This window comes from Suricata suricatta, chromosome 11, assembly GCF_006229205.1.
Source record: "Suricata suricatta isolate VVHF042 chromosome 11, meerkat_22Aug2017_6uvM2_HiC, whole genome shotgun sequence".
NCBI classification, from domain to species: Eukaryota; Metazoa; Chordata; class Mammalia; order Carnivora; family Herpestidae; genus Suricata; species Suricata suricatta.
The window spans coordinates 99310732-99325184 of record NC_043710.1 but is presented as its reverse complement, the minus strand read 5'-3'; the positions used below and the strand labels follow the sequence as shown (position 1 = coordinate 99325184).

General features: G+C 42.7%; 1 long non-coding RNA gene across 2 annotated transcripts; it reads right to left on the bottom strand.

The window, feature by feature from the left end:
- Positions 1-9231: 9231 nt before the first annotated feature.
- Positions 9232-14343, bottom strand: LOC115307041. 2 transcript variants are annotated; one of them, XR_003915534.1, is made up of 4 exons: positions 14218-14343; positions 12864-13108; positions 9790-9972; positions 9232-9546 (listed from the first exon to the last, which is right to left on the bottom strand). It is a non-coding gene; the product is annotated as an uncharacterized LOC115307041 (long non-coding RNA). The 2 variants fall into 2 exon arrangements; XR_003915533.1 differs by lacking the exon at positions 9232-9546 and having other exon boundaries at positions 9582-9972.
- Positions 14344-14453: the final 110 nt, after the last annotated feature.

Genomic DNA, 14453 nt, shown 5'->3' with positions numbered 1-14453 from the left:
TGACTTTGGGAATTTATTTTAGCTTCTATTTGTGATACCACATTTGACCCTTGGCTGGGATCCAAGTGACATGTTACAGTATCTCTAGCATTTGAGATAAACTCAGATGCTCTAACTGCTGAGGATTTGAAACCAAGTCAATTAGGATTTGTCACATTTCAGAGAATTCTGTAGATTCTGTATTCCTCCAACTTTCTCTCTAAACTGGTCCCAAGGGCAGAGGGAGATTAAATTCAACTCAGAGGTCTGGGGTATGGCCTGAAGTGTCCACTTACAGCACAGAATTTCTTTGAAGTCTTAAGTTATAGCTCTAAAATTCACAAACAATATATATATTGGACCCAGTAACATTCCCTTGTTAGTTTTAACATAAAGTTATTTGTCACTGAGTAGAACTAGAACATGAAGCGCATCTCTAAGAGAAGCATACTCCAGTTTGCTTATTGTCATTATGCACATAGAGCTAGTCATTCATACACTGGAGCTGTAACAAGGAGGAAAATTGAAAATACAAATTTACATATGTGTTGTGAAATAGTAATTTCTTAAACATGTCACTAGACAGCCCCGTCCTAGAGAGACCACATTTGTTCTTTGGCCAATGCTGAGGTGACCGTGGAGAAAAGGAGTGTTGATGAACCTTGTGTCTCACAGCTCCCTCATGAAGGTGCTCCTGGCTGAGAATTCAGCCCATCACTGAGGCAACATCTGCCCGGCATTGTGGTTCTCAGCCCTGGCTGCACAGTTTATGTACCCAGGGGAGATTTTTCAAAATGTTTATGCGAGATCCCCTTCATACCAATTAAATAAAAGTCTCAGTGGATTGGGGCACCTGGGTGGCCCAGTGGTTAAGTGTCCCAACTCTGGATTTCAGCTCAGGTCATGGTCTCACTGTGAGTTCAAGCCCCGCTTCGGGCTCTGTGCTGACAGTGCTGAGCTTGCGGGGGAGTTTCTCTCTCCATCTCTCTACCCCTCCCTGGTGTGCTTGCTCTCTCTCTGTCTCTCTTTCTCTCAAGAATAAATAAATAATTTTTTAAAAATCTCAGAGAGTGGAGCCCAAGCACCAGCATTTTCCAAAATTCCTCTAGATGAGTAGATTGTGCAGCCAGAGTTGGGATCCCTTCATCCCCACTAGTACTTCTCAAACTTTGATGTGATTATGAATCACTGGGAATGAAGATTCTGATTCCTTCTGATTCTGATTCAGTCTGGACTGGGACCTGAGATTCTGCATTTTAAACAAGCCTCTATGTGATGCTGTTGCTATGGTCCAGGGTCTACACATGAATCAGCCCATTAGAATCACCTGGGATCTTTAGACAACCACCCACACTTGAGCCCTCTTCCTGGGAATTTCTAACCTGATTGGTCTGGTGGTGAACTTGAGCATTATTCTTCTTCAGGAGAATTTCAGGTGATTCTTACGTGCAACTGACTAAGAACCAGATATAGTTAAGGGGAAAATTGCTATTTTTTGAGGGATTCCCAGCAAAAGTTGGGAAATAGCAGTGTATGGTCCTCAATGTCCCGTTCCTAATGTCAGAGTCAGACTACACATATGGATGTGCAGTTGTTAATGATTTAGTGTGCCGTGTATCTCCTGGTAGACATGTGGCTTTGAGGCTCTCGGTAGAGGGTTATTAGTCTTTCCCTTATCTAAGAAGACCCCAGAGAATCTACTGCTATTCGTGTATGAGTTTGAGAAGGTGTGTGTATACTGGTGGTGAGGGGAGTGGAAAAAATGAGTGACAATGGTCCCTTCACCTAAGTCAGTACTGGCGCCAACATTTCTGACAGGTGCCATTTCTTGATTCTGCTGTGTATGAAGCTCTGTACTAGGCACTTTCCAGACATGTGCCATTGAGCTGATGTGGGAGCTGAGGATCGCAGATGTAAGTGGCAAAGCTAGGGTGACAGGTATCCTCTACATCTCTGTTTGGACTGCAAGCAAATCAGGCTTCGTTTTGGATCTCCAAGCCATTCGATTGTAAGTTTTTACCCTCACATTCTTTAGCATCTGAAAACCTCAGCCTAATTGGATAAAGGTAACAGCTGTAATTCTCTGTGTAATTTCTCTGCTTGTCAACCCCCAGCTGCCTTTCTCCTGCCCTTCTTTTCCTAGCTTGCTGTGATTGGATGTACCGATAGGACCCATTTGCGGACCACATTATGGATGACTTTCGCAGGGGTAGGGCATCCATTAGCAAATATGTCTCATTTCCTCCATGTTCAGTAGTTCTAGTCATTATGGCTAGATTCCAGTCTGACTTGTAAGTCTCCTTTCATGTATAACTTTTCCGGAGACCTCAGGTACCCTGGATCATCACAGAACTTCCTCAGTGTTGGCTCCACCCACTCAAATAAGATTCTAGTTCTTTGGAACCAGAACATTGAATTCTACTCATTAGCTAAAGTTCCAGCTGGTGGGCTTGATCCAACCCTAGCTTCTTTCTCTTTAGTTCTTCATTCAACGAGCACCTACGTGAGCTGATGATGCAGTGGACATGGTACTGGACACTCGGGATCAAATGGCTAGTCAGTCAGGTAAGCTCTCCTCTCAAGGAGCATATAATTTAGTTGGAGATATAAGAAAGGGGACTTATAATGGCATAATACATTCTTTTATAAGAGAAGGATAGGCTGGGTGTTGTTGGAAGGGATTTCAGGTGGAGGGAACAGCATGGATAGAGACTCAAGGCCAGACAGCATGGCAGTTCCAGGAAACTGAAGCATAAAGTACGTCCCCAACCACTAGCAGAAGTTAAGCCTCGTAAGGGCAGATCTCAAGGCTCTGACTGCATCTGACTTCCAAGTTGGACCATTTCTGGCTTTCGTTAATGTCACACCTCCTCACTCACTGGAAGGGACCTCCTGCTACCAATGATTGTCTGAACCATGTCTGTGCTTACACAGGAATTGGACTTTGGGCTCAGAACACCTGGCCACTCTTACCCATAGCAGTGAGGTGGGTTCTCCCTCTTTCCCATCTCACCCTTGGAGCAGCTCTCTGATGGGTGGGGGTCTCTTCTTGCCACAGGGCCCAATTCAAGTGCCTCTTAAACTTGAGCTGCCAACTCAAGTGCCTCTTAAAGTTGAGCTGCTTACATTATAGGGCCAACCAACCATGTGAATTTAAAAAAGAATTTTCAAGTGCTGACTTAGGCTTTTCTTCCACTCTTCCTTAAACTCAGTACTAAATTGGACATCTTATGGAACATTCCCTTTTTATCCTTTTTATCTAATGATTTTCTTTTTGTTTGTTTGTTTCGAGAGAGAGAGAGAGTGCAAGCGGGGTGGGGGGGCAGGAGCGGGGAGAGTAGCAAGCAGGCTCAGTGCTGTCAGTGTAGAGCCTGACATGAGGCTCAATCCCAAGAACCGTAAGATCATGACCTGAGCTGAAACTAAGAATTGGATGCTTATCCAATTGAGCCACCCAGGTGCCCCCTAACGATTTCCTCACACTGAGGAAATACACATGCTTTTATCAGTTGTTGACAGTCTCAACACCATATTTGCCAACTCCTCTCCCTAGGAAGTTAGCTTTACAGGCATAAGAAATTATCCATATAATTCATGTCCCAAGCCATGGTTCTAAGAAAAGAGCCCCAAGGCACTTCAACCTGATCAGTTTTTCCAAACACATTTCCATCTTTACTCCATTGACCCAGACAGGGATGTGTGAAGACGGTCATAAAATGGCAGTGCTGCCATCGTTGTCTTTTGATTTGGGGCTCTCAGTCATTCTAGAAGGCATCTCAAGGGGATAGCGCCCATTGCATGCTTACTAAACAGTGAGCTTTATTCTCTCACTGAATAGCAGATTGGGGAAATCCTTGTTTAGAAGGCAGTCGCCTATGAGAAGGTAAAGGTTGGATTTGCAATTTTATTTTCATCCAATTTCTTCCTAGTCCTATGTGTTTAGAATCAAAAGAGCAAGATTCATAGAAAAAAAAAGCCATGTCTTGTTCCGCAGGCCTGTCCCTTGGGTGGTATCCTGCCACATCGTTAGGTATTTTCAAAGTTCCGTCCCCCATCCATTCATTTCTGATTGACCATACTGGAGAAATAATTGTCAAAGTGTATTGGGATGGCTTGGTCTCGTGTGACACCTCTCACTTTCATTTTAGCTCATGGTTAAGGGGACTGATCACCTTTATGAATTTTTTTTTTTTTTTTTTTTTTTTGCTTAGCTGTCCCTTTTACTCCCTTGGGGACACAGTTCTTTCGGCCATTCCCACCTGCCCACAGCTATTTGGGCCCGTGATCCATGTCATTCCAGTAGGGATCCCACAGCCTTCCTCAGCAGGCCACGGACGTGTCTTACCTCCTGGAGATCCCACTACCCAGAGTCCTGTCCTGAATCCTAGAGTGCCCCTAGGAGTTAGGGACCAAACACACTAAACTGGTTCTGTGCCTCTTTCCTCCAAATAGGCTACCTAGCATTCTCCTAGACATGTTTTATCATTTTCTTGCTTTAACAATGTCTTTTAAAAAATCTTGACACAGGGGCGCCTGGATGGCTCAGTTGGTTAAGCGTCCAGCTTCGGCTCAGGTCATGATCTCACAGTTCGTGGGTTTGAGCCCCACGTTGGGCTCTGTGCTGACAGCTCAGAGCCTGGAGCCTGCTTCTGATTCTGGGTCTCTCTCTCTGACCCTCCCCTGCTCACACTGTCTCTGTCTGTCTCTCAAAAATAAATAAAAAACGTTAAAAAAATTAAAAATAAATTAAAAAATAAAAATCTTGACACAGAAGACTTTTCTTAGCTCTGTCTCCCTGTAGTTCTGTTTACCAGTCCAACATGCTGCACTGAGCCCATCATAGCCCAACATTTCTTACTATTTGTAGTTTTCAAGTAGGCCATGCTGTCTTACACTGCTGTGATTCTGCACATCTCTCCCCTTTGTCTGAACATTCCTCGCTTCCCTTTCCTGGCTGAGTCATTGTTAAGATTGCTGTTAGGTGTTAATTACCTCCTGGAGGTGATCCCAAGATAATTCCCTCCTGTGAGCCGCATGCCTAACGGGCTATTAGCACTTATTACATTGTATGGTTTGTTGTTTGTCTCTCTCAGGTTACTTTTTAGTCACTGAGGGTCTCGTTTCAAAACTGCGTTTTAGCTCCTAGCTGGTCCACTATCATTAGGTAAGTAACTATTAAACACATCAAGAAATCTTGGCTAGATATAAAATCTTGAGATGAGACATGTACGCATTTCTATGATTAGGTACATGGTCTGTGCTTACCACAGTGTAAGAAAGGAGGGGGCATGAAGTCTGTAGTCTAAAAGTTCTGTTACAGTAATGAGCAAAGCAAACTTCTTCTAAGTTTTAGGCAGTTGAAACAGCTTTTCCAAAGGCACTTTGCTTCTTTATGAAATATTCATGGTGCTCGCTTCTTTTGATCTATCTCTATCACCACCCTGAACAGTTTGACAGTGTGTATGAATGACTCAGCAAAGCCCAACGTGTTGAGCACATATTTGAGTTCATCTACAAACAGGGTGAGACTGGAGAAATTTCCATTTTTCAAGCTGCATAAAGTTAGGGTTAAACTTCATTTATAAACAGCATAGCTAAACAAAACTTACTGCACGCCTACTGTGTGTTAGAAGCTTTTTAAATTCTGTTTTATCTTGCAAAGTATTCGTTTTTATTCATACATAAAAGTGAGAAGACTGGACAGAAGGACAGGAAGGTTCTGAAAGGACAGACGACCGACCAGCCCCAAGACCGAGCTAATGAGAGTCAGAGCTGAGAGTCAAAGCCAGTTCTTCCCAACTCGGTCAGGTGGAGCTCGGCTCTCAGCACGGACCCACTGTGTTGGTGAAGTCTGTGAGCCCGAGTTTGAACTTAGAGATCAGGTAGAGCTCTTTCCCATCACAGGGCTGCCCCTCTGCATTATCGGAGAAGTGATTCCAGGGCACAAGGCACATGCCTTTACTTTGGGCTGAAAATGCCAAAGGATAGTATGTAACAGAGGCCTCTGGGCAAATACCTTAACTGTCCTATGGTTCCATCATACAGGGTGTACAATGTACATAATTCTGTTTCCCAAGGGCTTGGAACAAAGTTCCGGAATCACCCTTTCTTTGTCAGTCAGCTGAGCAGCAGAGAGGACAAGGATGTTGATAGCTGATTAAAGCCGTTTTCAGTGTCAGTGTGATCTGTGGGTTAAGTAGAAATGACAGTTCTGTCTGCAGCATTAGGCCCTTATACACACTTGCAGGAATCTGTCACATGGAGATGGTTTCATCTCCCACTCATGAGTTCATTTTAAAACAAAGCACTGGAAAAAGTACAGTCTTTGGTTTCAGAGACTATATTTTGCTTACTAACATGTGACCTCAGACAGGTCACTGAGCTTTTGTGAGCCACAATGTTCTTAGCTATAAAAGTAGAGAATACTATTTTCTTTGTAGGAAGGTAATTCATTATTTAGGGATCTTGTGTTTAATTAGTTAACAGTGCCTGGCAATTACTAAATATTCAATTAACAGTAGTTAATATTATAACATAGACTAAGTGTTTCCAGTGTTTGGAACATAGTAGCCCTATAAAAGCATCAAGGACTAGTGATGAGTGATGCTGTTGTGATTCCAATGCTATTTCTTTTAAGAGGAAAACTGACTCTTGGTGAAAGTTGGGACTTTTAAAAATGTTTGTTTATTTATTTATTTATTTTGAGAGAGAGAGAGAGAGAGAAAGTGTGTGATTGGGGGAGGGGCAGAGAGTGCGCGGGAGAGAGAATCCCAAGCAGGCTGTGATCGCAGAGACCAGTTCAAGGCTCAATACCATGAACCATGAGATCATGACCTGAGCTGAAACCAAGAGTCAGATGCTTAACCAACTGAGCCACCCAGGTGCCCTGGTTGGGATTTTTCTTAAAGCAAAAGAAAGGGGTAGGAGAGTTGTAGATGCTTTTACTCCAAAAGAGTACAGTGTCTTTGTCAAAATGAAGGGACATTTGAATGACAATATCTGGGTTCCTGCACCAACCCTGGATCTACTGAAATGGAGTCTCTAGGAGCGGAGTCGGACTCGCTACATTTTAAACCTGTTCTCTAGACGATTCTTACATTCCCTCAAGCTTGAGAACCACTAACTGACAATGTGCTGACGTGCCAACCCACAGGATTTGCATCTCTAATACTATTAAGGATTTGGGTGCTGGCTGGACTCACAAGTTCTCACATTTTCACTTTCTCAGAGGGATCATAGAATTCTCACCTCCATCCTCCTGAATTATAAATTTATCCTCTTCAAAAACTGTTTATGTTTTATTTATTTTTTAAGAGAGAGAGAGAGTGGAAGCAGGGGAGGAAGAGAGAGAGAGAGAGGGAGACATAGAATCTGAAGAGAGGCTCTGTACTGAGCTGTTAGTACAGAGCCCTCTGCAGGGTTTGAAGTCACGAACCATAAGATCATGACCTGAGCCAAAGTAGGACGCCTAACCAACTGAGCCACCCAGGCACCCCATATAAATTTATCTTCTTATTCCTCCCTATTTTTCCATAGAAAGCTCTCCTTGCACCCTGCCCCCGCCCCCTTTCCTGGATCTATAGAATCTCCCCTGAATGTGTTTGCTTCTTTCTACCTGCAGATTTCAGATGTCAGTTACATCTCCACTTCAAAGTTAATATTTCTAGGCACCTGGGTGGCTCAGTTGGTTGAGCATCTGACTCTTGATTTTGGTTCAGGTCACGATCTCAGGGTCATGAGATGGAGCTCCCCCCCCCAAACCCCTTACACTGACAGTGAGGAGCCTGCTTGGGATTCTCTCTCCCCGTCTCCCCCTGGCCCTCTTGCACGCTCTCTTTCTCAAAAAAAAAAAAAAAAAAAAAAAAGGAAAGAAAAAGAAAAGAAAGCTAATATATCTAAACCTGAGGTTATGTAGTGTGTTAGCTTGTATGCAAGAGTTCTATTTTGATACATTCTCAAAGAAAACGTTGGAACTGTCATTCAAATCTTAATAGCTTTAGGAACATAAACATCAATAGATCTTTCCAAATTATGTTCCCCATTTGATCCTCGCCTTCTTCCTGGCAGTGAGGTTGCACCCAAAGATAGAACATCAGAAGAAAGCAGTCTTCACGTTAGACCTCAAGTATTAAAAATGCAGAAATGTGTTACTTTCTCCGTGGGTAGGCAAAGTGAAAATGAGTTTTCTCAGCAGTGGCCGTTCCATCCAGGGTCTGCATGATGTGACGCTGGTCAGGCGGCAGCGTGCACAGGCTCCAGCCAACACAGTAGAAGCAAGGCTCTTCCAACCACTACGCGCTTTATATTCCTCTGACACAGCCTCAAAAAGGCCAGGGAGGAAAAAAGTGTCTAGTTTCAATGCACGCTGGGTCTACAATGACATACGAAGTGATATCTACCACCCACCCACACACATCCTGCCAAATCCTAAGGTGATTTGTCTTCACGATGCAACCTTTTCAGGTATTCCGAGGTTTCATGGTGATTATCTGATCATCTAACACGAAAACTGCCCCTGTCTTTTGCTGTATTCTTGTTGAACTTTCTGTCTCACTCAGAAAGACAAGACATTCACAGCATCTTAGAATCACTTTTGAGGGGCGCCTGGGTGCCTCAGTTGGTTAAGTGTCCTACTTTGGCTCAGGTCATGATTTTATGGTTCGTGGGTTCGAGTCCTGGGTCGGGCTCTGCATTGGTAGTGCAGAGCCTGCTTGGGGTTCTCTCTCTCCCTCTCCCTGTCCCTCTGCCTCTCTCCCACTCTCTCTCACTCAGAATAAATATAAATTTTTATGCTTATTTTTGAGAGAGAGAGAGGACAGACAGAGCATAAGCAGAGTGAGAGGGATACACAGAATAAAAGCTCTGAGCTGTCAGCACAGAGCCTGACACAGGGCTTGAACCCACAAACAGTGAGATCATGACCTGAGCTACATTCAGATGCTTAACCAACTGAACCACCCAGGAGTTCCAGTAAATAAATAAACTTTAAAAAACCTCGTTGGAGATTTCTTTGTGAGTGAAATGATACTACAAGGTCGTTTTTGTGAGTCACCACTGCCATCCCCACCTTGTCAGAATGACTGCAGTCATATTCGGATCACAGACTAACGAAAAGCGGAAACTAAACTTGTAAGATGTGATTTTGTCACATGTGATAATACCATCAAACCTCGATGTGGGAAATGAGAAACAGTCATGTGCAGTCGCAGAGACTGCCAACCTGAGACACATTATGCATTATACCATGTGTCACTCACTTTAATGGTGGCTTGGACCAGTTCCTTTTGAATATCACTTAGGAAAGTTCATATCATTGACATTTAATATTCACGATTAGCCACTGAGCCGTAAAGTGTTCTCTTTTCTCTTCCCTCTTCTTCTGGTATTTTCAGTGTTCCAAATATACTTATTCTGACACCATAATGATTATGACTATTGGCTGAGGCTGTATTTCATCCGCAAGTCAGTCCCCCAAATAAAAATCTCCCGGATTTTCTATTTACAGTGGAAAGGCAAAGCAAGCCTCATCTTCAGTGCTAGCTTTACAAAGCCCGTGTCCAGGCATCTCTGCGGATGAGAAGGGAATGTCTCTTACGGGAGAAAAGAGGGCGGTAGTAGCCAATAGCAAGGCGTGTATTTTGATAAGTACTGTTTTTTATTTGCAATTTAAAGCTGGCAAATGCTCTTCTAAATATTAGATATGATGGCTTGAAAAAGGGTATCAGAGGTCTTTTCCTATCTGGGTGCTAAGAGAAAAGAACTCAGTCCTGAAATATGAGTTGTTCGATGTTACTATACTATTTTACTTACTACTGGTTATAGTACTTCATTGTAATGTCTTCTGTTTTCTGGGAAGGGAGAAATCTATTCAAATTTTGTTTGGCTGGAACGTCCCTGAGGCTGTTGGAACACTTTGGTAAAGTGAGTGGTCTTCAGCCACTCTTCCACAAAGGCAAACAAAATGGAAATAAGGTTGATGGAAAATAAAAGTTTCTAAAAAAAGAAAAGAAATAAGAAATTAGAAGCCTTTCAAATGAAGGATTCGCATTGGGCCACGCCCAATATACTTAAACTACACCACGTGACCTAGGCACATGCTCCAATAGAAAGGCAGGAGAGATTCCCCAACAATAATTTGGGGCTAATTTTAAACCTAGGGAATAAATATCTCTTCACTACCAGAGCTCCAGTAAAATTTCTGGAATGTTTCAGCTAGAGACAATTTCAAAGATGCTTAGTTCAGCAGTGAAATTTACAGCAAGGAGATATGCTTAGAAAAGTTAAGCAACAATTCCTGATTTATTAGTTGCAACTCTGGGCCAGAAGCCAGATGCCCATTTTTCAACTGGCAACTCCAAATAATTGGAGTTCTTTAGTGAAATCTCTCTTCATTGCTCTCCGATGGGGGGGGAAAGGCAAAATCTGATTCCTTTGAGCTGTGGCCCAGAGTGTATCTCGTTTTATATGTATACAACAACTGAAAGTATGTGATTGTGTGACTACCCATGACCAAGTTTGTGTTGCTATAGGCCAGAAAATATAGTGGCGTTTCATCCTCGCTACATGTCCAGTCCCCTCTACCTAAATTAAGGTTTCTAATAGTGCAGTTACTCCGAAAGGGGATTGGGGTGCTGGCATCAGAAGTCTGCAGAATCTGTTACAATCTTTCGTATAATTAAAACAAATTTTTTTAATGTTTATTTTTGAGAGGCAGAGACAGAGCATGGGCAGGGGATGGGCAGAGAGAGAGAGAGAGAGAGAGGAAGACAGGGTTTGAAGCAGGCTCGAGGCTGTGAGCTGTCGGCACAGAGCCGGACGCAGGACTCAAACTCACAAACTGTGAGATCATGACCTGAGCCAAGTCAGATGCTTAACCAACTGAGTCACTCAGGCACCCCTTATGACTATTTAAGGATGAACACTTTAGCCTTCATTATGATGGCTGGGAGAGGAAGGAAACTTTCAGCAAGGGTTAAAGTTTTAGCCATGGGGAGGAACAAACAGCTCCAATGACCTCTGAGATTTCCTACAATATCATTGGATGCCTTCCCTGAGAACTTACTTCACAACTCAGATTCTAAAACCAGCTGCTTTCAGATATCTTTCCCTACTCTCAAGGAACATGATCTAAATATGAATCATCACAGGCACCAAGACCTTGGCTAGAAAATCTTCCTAGTGACACAGTATCCTATTCCCTGAGAGGTGCCAGAGGAATTCTTTCCATGGCTTCTTCCCCAGAAGAGAGGCAATAAGGCGTAGTGGAAAAAGCTCTGGCTTCTGCTACAGTCAGAGTCAAGTATTAATCCTGATTCAGCCATTTATGGGCTGTTTGACCTATGATAAATAAATTAATTTCTTGGAGCCATAGTTTCTCATCTAAAAACGGGGATAATGTTATGCACCTCAGAGGGTAGTGAAAAAGTAGAAATAGTGCACATAAAGTACCCTGACATGGTAGATTCTAGATAAACTATAACTTGTAACTGTGCCGTGTAGGTTGAATGTGATCACTAGAATGGAGTACCGTCTCTATGTAAGGTAAGCTGGTGAGAGTTTAATGCCCCACCAAGTCCCACACATGGATCAGTGCATGTCTGGGTTGGGGGGTAAGGGTTTGGGTGAGAGAAGGCAAGAATAAGAGATAAGACCTAATTTTTACCATTTTTACTAATTCTCTTTTCATCTTTCCCTTTCTCATTCCTTACTCATTTACTTTTTAAAAAATAATATTTGATTTTAAAATCAAAAGTAACAGATCAATACATTCTTGCTAAAAAAATGTGAATAGAAGCATCCTTTCAGTCCTAGGAGGGGAGGATAAGATGAAACGCTAGCAAGTAAATAACCAAGGCTGGTTCTCCTGCTGGCAGTCAAAATTATCTTAACTATTTCTTCACATGTGAAATTTAGGATCAATTTTTCAAATTTTATAAAAAACCCATTGAGATTATTTTAATTACATTGAGTTATAAACTGATTTTAAAAGAAGTTAACACTAAACAAGATAAAATATTTTCAAATACATACTTGGTGTGTTCCTCCAAACTTTCTAGTCTACTTACAAAAAATATATTCTTCAGTGAAATTTACAGTTTGATTTTAAGGGTTTCATATATTTCTCATTAAAGCTATTTCTGTATATTTCATAGCTTTTTTGCTATTATGGAGAGAATATTTTTCTGTTAAGGTTAATAGTGCTATGAATATATATGATGTTCAGTTTATACCCATTAAATCCGCATTTCTAAGCTCTTCCCAGTTCCAGGAGTCAGTAGTTGCTTTTGCTTTGGAATTTCTAGAAGGGTAATCACATATTATGCAGAAAATGATGTTTTATTTCTTCCATTCAGATTTGCATAGTTTATGTTCTTTTTATTCATGTTGCATTGGTTACATTCTTCAATAATAGGTCAACAGTGAAAATAGAAGGCATCTTTTAACTTTTTCTTACTTTACTGAGAATATTTCCATAGTTTCCCCATTAGATATGCTATTCGATGTAGGTAACTTTTATCGACTAAAAAAAGTTTCTATTTTGAATTTGTTAATTAAAAGAATCACGGTATGGGGGCACCTGGATGGCTCAGCTGGTTGAGTGTCTGACTTCGGCTCACCATGATCTCATGGTTTGTGAGTTCAAGCTCCACATTGGGCTCACTGCTGTCAGTGCAGAGCCTGCTTCGGATCCTATTCCCCTTTCTCTCTGTCCTTCCTCTGCTCTTGCTCTCTCTCTCTCAAAAATAAGTAAACATTAAAAAAAAGAATCAGTGTATGGTTTTAGCTTTATCAAATGCTATTCCTTTGAGATTATCATATAGTTTTTTTTTCTCATTTTATCAGGTAATTAATTAATCTAGTTACATTCCTGGGATATAACCTACCTGATCACAGTGTATTATTGTTTTCGCCTTACTACCAGAGTCAGAGTCCTAGTCATCCATGAAGTGTTCAGAAGTGGCTTCATACACAGGTTTAGGAGATCCATTATCTCCAATGGTTCCTTTTCTATAATTTTTCTAATATCCCCTAGGTCTCAAGAGTGCCTTTTTTTCATGGTCCTTAGAAAGCTGGAGTTAGAAAGCAGTATTGTTTTCTCTATGCTGTTGCATACTTTCCATTGCTGGGTCTGGCTCAGGAGGAAAAGGTAGAGAGAGAGAAGAGAGAGAAAACAATGAATAGAGATTCATTTCTTCAACACTGTTTAAATCACAGGGACTCCTTTTCACAGTTCTAATGTAATAGAGAAGGCTTTTCTGTGGGTTTTCTGTGCCTGCAAGCTCGCCACTGCCGTTTTGTTGCAAGAGTTGCAGCTTTATGACTTGCCACAGGGCAGGGTTAGGAGATTAATAAAAGAAAAAAGTGGGGGATTTCCCTCAAATTCACAGCCCCCCCCCCCACCCCGTCCTCTGACTAGAATATACAGGTTTCTCTTGGAGCTGTTCTGTTGACATGCTGTTATAGTTCCAGGATCTGGGCTTGCCCTAGAGTCTAAATTAGGAGCTCTGGCTTGCCCTAGAGTCTAAAGTAGGAGATCTGAGTAGAAAAAACAAAACAACACCCCCCCCCCCAAAAAAGAAACCTCACTATTTAAAAAGTTGTTATATGATTTTAAATAAAGATTGAGAGTGAGGGTTGTTCATTTTAGGCAAAACCAGAAGTTTCTTGAGTCTGGGTATGAATCCTCTAATCCTCCGACTGGATTAAGATGACACAGACTGTCAGTGCCACAGCAGTCTGGCAGAGCACATGGAAACTCTTTCGGGAGAGACTCTCTTATAATCCAAGAGCTCCATTTATTTTTATAATCGTGATATGCACTATCTGGCACTCAATGAAAAATGACTGGGCATATGAAGAGATAAGAGGAGGCAAATAAAATACAAGAAACAATAAGGAAGGTCCACAGGACCCACAGAGAATAGACACGGACTTTGAAATAACTCCTGCTTTAAATGTTCAAGGAAAAAACATAAAGTTGAAAAGTGTCCTTCGTGTTCTCTTATTGCTGTTAATATTCTCTGTATCGGTAATGAAGTCTTGTTTTAGAAGGCCTGTCAGCTGCTGCCGCTGCTGCTGCTTTTTTCCCTGCAAAATCATTTATTGTTTCCATTTGGTCGATGGTGTGGGAGAGCTGGCTGAGAAGCGGCCTGGTGGCCGCATGGAGACACTTAGGCAGAAGCCCTGGCACCAGGAGGACACGAGGGGGACCCCAAGGGGACGCCACAGGGGCCTCACAAAGGCTGCTGGGCTTCGAGGGCTTCGAAGGCTTGGGAGGGAGCCTTTCCGAGGGCTATGGGCCGGGCTCAGCGTGTGGGCCGGCCTGAGGAGGCGAGCCAAGCGGCCGCCATCTTCTGACGGGGTCACCTCGTCACCCAGGAAGTGCTTCCCCGGGAGGTCCCGGAGAGGCGGCGTGCGCAGGCGCCGCGCGTGGCCGGGGGAGGGCCTGCCTCGGGTTCTCCCCGCGGCCACGG